Source organism: Pinus tabuliformis, chromosome 4_2, assembly GCF_031772625.1.
Source record: "Pinus tabuliformis cultivar Carrire ecotype Pingquan chromosome 4_2, CPIR1, whole genome shotgun sequence".
In the NCBI taxonomy this organism is placed as follows: Eukaryota; Viridiplantae; Streptophyta; class Pinopsida; order Pinales; family Pinaceae; genus Pinus; species Pinus tabuliformis.
Genome location: NC_142304.1, coordinates 303,227,985 through 303,234,679, shown reverse-complemented (window position 1 = coordinate 303,234,679; position 6,695 = coordinate 303,227,985). Strand labels below are relative to the sequence as shown.

At 33.8% G+C, this 6,695-nt stretch overlaps 1 pseudogene; it reads right to left on the bottom strand.

The window, feature by feature from the left end:
• Positions 1-5,752: 5,752 nt before the first annotated feature.
• On the bottom strand, positions 5,753-6,387 carry LOC149169189 (ras-related protein RABA1f pseudogene; annotated as a pseudogene).
• Positions 6,388-6,695: the final 308 nt, after the last annotated feature.

The window sequence follows — 6,695 nt, the reverse complement described above, 5'->3', positions numbered from 1 at the left end:
TGATTGTCCTTCCTCACAATATTGTCCCCAAGAAGAGAAACTAAAGAGCAACGACTTGTGATGTGTAGATAACATGAGAAGAGGATCCTAACTTAGGTGGTCCTAGTTGTCTTTCCTCACAATTCTACTCCAACAACATTACCATTGCATCAAATCATAAACTGAAATTCAAGAAACAATTAAATCATCACATAATAAAACACACTTGCGGAAAGTAAATCACACCTGCATGAAAGAAAATAACATAAATTAAACTATGTTACAGATGTATGTGAATTGTGGTTGATGGGGATCTGTATATTCCTCAATGAACACACATGAACAACTATCACTCCTTAAGAATCAAGCAACATTCATAACTCATAATTGCAAGAAAATAATATTATTCATGTTAAATGAACAATCATAAATCTAATGCTAATGAGTAACTAATAATTGTTCACTTCCTTTGAATGATTCTCCTCTTATTTAAACATGAATTAGGAATATATACTAAATAAATGTAGATCCCTTAAATATCTACTAGATCCATACTTGTCTCAACTCATCCCTAAATACTAGATACAAATCCTATGACACACCAAGATCTCCATGATCTTTCTCCTTGGAATATGGTCCACCCCTTAAGTTGAAATTCGAATTTGATCTTGGGAGGTCAAGTAAGACCCTTCTAGAACCTCCAAATAAGCCTACACATGTCACAAAGATCATAACACATATATAGATATATGAAACCATGTTAATTTCCTATTTTTTAAACATAAATTCACTTTATATACATAAAATAAATAACTTTGGAAAACAAGGATCCTAACCCATATAATTATGAAGATGGTTACTTGATGTAGGGTTTTAGGATAGATAGTTATGAAATGAGGAATAAATCGTTATGAAATGATGGAAATATGGATGAAGATGAAAGACAATTTTGAGACTCAACATACCACCCAACTGAAGTTGTTGCATGTCCTCATGCAACTATTGCATTGATTCATTTGTCCATACATTTCTCTTCTTGAAATGAATTTCTTCTTTATGAGATTTTTACTTCTATTGATTCTCTTCAATCTTTGTGCCATTATATTCTCTTTTGCAAAGTGTAATATATTTGATTGCCACATATATTTTTGATGGTTGGTTCTTGTGTGACAACCAGATTTTTTTTTAGCATTGGTTCTTGTGTAAAAATGCTTTTTATTTTTTGTTGCATCAAATTTCATGAAAACATTGAGAATTTTCTTTTCAATTCCTATAATAACTATCAATGAACTGATAATTTTCAAATCATATAATATTTTAGGAATCATACTGCAACAATAGTTGATTGGGAAGAATATGTGAGTCGGAATGAAATGAAAATGTGTGATGGTGTATAAAATGAATTGATGTCCCTTTCCCCCAACTAAAGGTGTTTTTCAGTTTATGACAATATGAGAAAGGGAGTGAGGAATTTTCCAAAATTATTATTTTAGCATTTTAAGGAATTGCATGACTAAAAATTAGGAAACAACATACCTTCTCTTACCTTCAATGTGGATGAGTTGTGTTTACTGAAGAGTGTGGCTGCTGATGTTAGATCATGGAGTATGTAAACAAAGGAATTTGATTTACTTCTTTTTTCTCTTTGTGTTGATGACAAGATTGTGATCTTTATTGTTGTTGTTACAAATTCATTCCTGTTGCAAACTTCTAAAATGATGTAGTCTTCAATCATTACAAAACTCGATGGTACAATTCTAGTCATGTGAATAAATGTGTTGATGTCGAGAATGAAGAGAAGTCATTGGATTACTGACCATTGATGAATGTCGTTAACCAATATGATGCAAACTCACTATTAATGTCAATGAGTGCTAAGGTACCTAGTTACATCTTGCGAAGTGTGAATGGATGAGCTGATGTCGAGCCACTTGCAAGATCCAACAATCAAGGGACATTGATGTATTCCAATGATTGTCAGCGAAAGAACTTGTCATTAATGAATACAAGCCTCAAGGTACTAATAATGACTCTATTCTTTATCCCAGATACGCTATTGAGGTCGATGGGTCAAGACTTGTTGAAAGGTGGTCCTTAAGGAATCCCACATTAGTCAATGTGAGTTCATACAAAATGATTGGTAGGACTATAGATAAAATATGTCACAGTTAAACAGTTTTTATGGTAAGGAAAACAAGACAATGTAAAGACATGGATGGTTTATTCATGAGGAAAAAAGATGAATTGAAAAGAAGGAAAAAATATATGCGACTCAGAAATGTAGACATGTATGAATCCATGATGGGTAAGGAAATGAATAATTGGACTCCAATATGGATGACTGATGAGGCTTTGAAGGAGAAGTGTGGGTAAACATATCATGACACAAAAGGTTTTTGTGTAGCGGCAAATGTCATGACATATGTAATGTAGAATTAGCTACTTCAATCTTTAATGATGCATGTTTTATTGTGATTTCTAGAGACGACATTTGCATGAACTTGAATCGTGTGCGCACCTGTAAAAGATTAGTACAAATCTTGCATGAAAACTGTGAGAGCTTTTGAAAGATATAAAATGCAAGAATGAGTATGAATGCTAGCAACCAAATAAAATGAATTTTTTTTTTACTTGTCACCTTTGCATGCAAGTTCCTTTGAAGTGATGCAAGTTCCTTTGAAGTGACTCCAAGAAACAAGTCAGCATAAATTATTTTCAAGAGTTATGAAATCTCCATTTGTGAAATCTTTTTGTTTTTTTATTTGTTTTTTTTTAATTGTTTTGATTTTATTTATTTAATTGTTTTTAATTGTTTTGATTTTATTATTTATTATTTTTATTGTTTACACAACCCATTAGTAAACATGAAACGAAAACAATCTATCAAATGAGGAAAATGTTGGTTGAGTCGACAAGAAAAGGTGTCAAAACAACACAATCATGGAATTCTATACTCCCCTAGCTGAACTTGTTGCATGTCCTCATGCAACATTACATGACTTCATTGTGGTATAATGTGAAAATAACCCTTTGCATGTGAAAATGTTTGGATTTGGAAAGAGAATCATTAACAAAGATGAGACAATAAGAAAACTTATCACTGACCAATGGCCCAAGTTTTGAGATTAAGGATAGAGCGCCTCATCTGAAGCCTACTAATCCACTTCGTTGGTTGAATAATGACCCACTTTGTTGGTTGAATACCCTTCCATTATTGTAATGACGCAATCAAACGTAATATGGGGAACTGATTGAGAAGAAAGGGTAAAGGTCTTGTTTGAAAGGATCCCCCTAGTGTAGTCATAGTCAACATAATAATACCCGTACACACACCTTGAATTATTTTTGCAAAAAGAGAAGCCCGATCTATAGCACAGAGGGCTTTTGCAAGGCACCCTTCTATAAGTTGAGGACAATGAAGGATCATACATTGGTATTGTCTAATTATAGCAATGGCAGCAAGGCTTGCACTGCATCCAAATTAAGTCACTTCCACTGTCCATAATTGCAGAAAAAGATGAAGGTGGCGTACCAATCGCCATATTCATGAAAAATTCTCCATTCTTTGCATTCACACCTTTCCCTGCACTCACAAGGGCTTCGACTACTTGCATTTCATCAACAAGTCTAGAATTAGTATTTAGAACTGCAGACAACTGTAGGGTTTCTAATCACTTTTTACTAAGTTCCACTGCTCGTTTCAAGCTCTCAGTGGATGTAATATTTCTGAGAAACATATTTGTATGCACAATTTCCATTCTCAATCCATTCAACACTTGGTCAGGTAGTCTAGTTCCTCCGATCACTCTGTCAACTGATACATGTTTGCATTGCATCAAATGAAATACACTGAAGAATAACAAAGGAATAAACATGCATGTGCATGTAGCAAGAGATATAGTTGATATAAGGATCACAGAGAAGCTTTAATTCTACATGAGTGTTCCTCAAACGCAATGCAGCAGTATGCAACAATCTTGATTTATGATACCTAAATGCATTGAGATGGAATTTGGGGTTTCACAAATGGTCCTGTCCTTCATGGCGAGCAATTACTGGATTTGAATTGGAGTGAAAGCCCCCCGAGATGTCGAAAATAATAATATTCTTCCCAACGAACAAAGAGTGGAGAGAAGAATGATGTTTGAAACCTCATCTCCAACTGTTATGGGCGCCATGGTAAATTCTCTTATCAAAATCTAACACAACCTACTGAGATTCGATTTCAATTCATAGCCGCAAATACTTTTTTCATTGTGGTTTCAAGTCACCATACCACCCATAGTTTCTCTCCGTCGAATAATTTCTCCGTTGTCAATTCCGCTAGACTCACTGATCGCCCTTTAAGGAATTTGATGATACATCGTAGCTAAATGGAGGATGAAAAAGAACTAAGGTATAGCCTCCTGAAGCTCCAGCATCGTGTTGACTTCAAATTTCTCCTCATGGAGGTACAACAAGGGCATATCAAATGCAACTGAATGAGAAGTACCCAATTGTCATGCATTATGCATCTAGCCATGCAGTTTGATTTGATATAGTAGGCGTTGAAATTGAACCCGAGTGTATTATATTAGTATCCAAAAACTCGTACTTTTGATCTGCTGCGTTGTTTTAATCGTGGAGTTCGATGGGGAAGAGATAGATGAATGACTATCCTTTTAGGAGAACGATGAATAATGAAGACAAGAAGTCACACTGATCAAAAGGAATTCATTAGCGTGCATTAGCTCATGAGAGAAGAGTGAATCACATGCTATAAGAGCCATAATATATAGAGAAAAATCAAATCAAGCACATAGAAATAAATTTATACAGTCCATGGGATCAAAACGGTAAGCATCAACATTGTTATAATTTTGACATTTGTGCAATCACTGACAATTCACTATAGTTTTGTTGGTAGGTTCTCTATGTTGTCATCGCAGGATCAAACCAATTCTTGGCCTGATTTCTTCCATATTTTGCGAACAGATGCCTGATTTTCCTACCTGGTTAATTTGAATTCTAAATATATCGCTCAATTGAATGAGATCTTAGATCTTTGAATGAATAATGGACTGGGGCAATCGATATCCTAGGGAGAGAGAGATCACAAGGAACTGCTTGAAGATAGGATAACTTTTAATTCAAACAGAGGGGCCGAATTTTGATGAATTTTAAGGATTTTTCTCTGACTGAGCTTAACAAATGATGAGGGGTGAAGTTTGGTTTTAGCTGATAATTTTTTTTTATTGCCTAGATGAGTGGTATCGGTGCACTTTTATCAGTAGCCAGACCAACTCCTCTTATTTAAATCAATTCCTCAAAAAGAATCGCTTTAGAAGCAAAAGATTCAAACGACAACTCTGCACAACACCCAATTTTCTTCATTAATAGAGTTCAGGCTTCTGTGATCCATATCAATTTAGAGAGAATTTTTTTGGGCGAAAATCACAAGGAATATCATTTGTCGACGCGTTTCGAACCAACCAGTGTGGTTCATCGTCAGGACAAGATGAAGAACAGATCCAGGCTTAGCATGTTTAAATAGCTAGAGCAGAGACACCAACGGTTACCTGGGCAAAGGCTGACTCAAGGAGCAAGGTCAAATTTAGTTAAATTAGGTAAAAAAAAAAAAAAAAAAAAAAAAAAAAAAAAAAATAACTAAATATATAAATGATAAATATAATAATATAATAATAGAAATATATAAAATTTTATATACATTTAGTTATATTAAGTACAATAAATTATTTATTTACTAATAATAGACTACTTATTTATTAATGAATTAATAAATATAATAATAAAAATATATAAAAATTTTCTTCATTGTTGTCACATCATCCTTATTGCCAACATGTATCTTCTATCCTTTACTGGGCACGACTACTGGGTTTTCCCAAGAGCTTTCTTATTCACAATCCAAAAAATTTGGATAATTACTTCTGTGAATACATTCTCAACATTTGTTGATTCCAAAGCTGATATTTCCATAAAATATGTATTTTCTCATTCTACAAATTATTTGTCGTCCTATATAGATACAACTCTAAGATGGTGCAAATTAGATTTGTTGCCAACAAGAATTATTACAATATTGGCATTAGTGTGGTCTCTAAGCTCTTCAATCCATCTCTCCACATTCTCAAAGATTACATGTCTGGTCACATCATAAACTAGTCAGTGTACCAACTACTACTCGATAATATGCACTTTTTATGGCCCGATATCTTTCTTGAGCAGCTGTGTCCCAAATCCTTATCAACGACTGTCATACTCTGAGTCATGAAATTCATTCCGATGGTGGATTTGGACTTCGAGCTGAACTTGTTCCTACTAAATCTTCGACAATAGATTGGACTTGCACACACCAGAGTCCTCAATCAGTGCCACCTTGAAGAGGTAATCATAGTCATCATCTGCTCAGACCATTTCTCCACTGCTTCAAACTGAAAGAGAAAAACCTTGGGTCTACTCACCAGGCAGTAAGAGCCCATAAAGATTTCTCTTTATTGTCCAATTGTTTAGAAGGTAATAACTATAAATGGGTCATATCTAGTCAAAGAAACTGCTCACAAAACCATTATCACCACTGTTACTTCAAAATATAAAGACACTCCTCTTGAGTTATGTTTTATTTTGCCAAAAAAAAAAAAAATTGTATTTTTTTTTTTTTTGTATTTTTATGTTGTATTAAAAATTAAAATCTTTAATTTTATTCCTATTTTTTT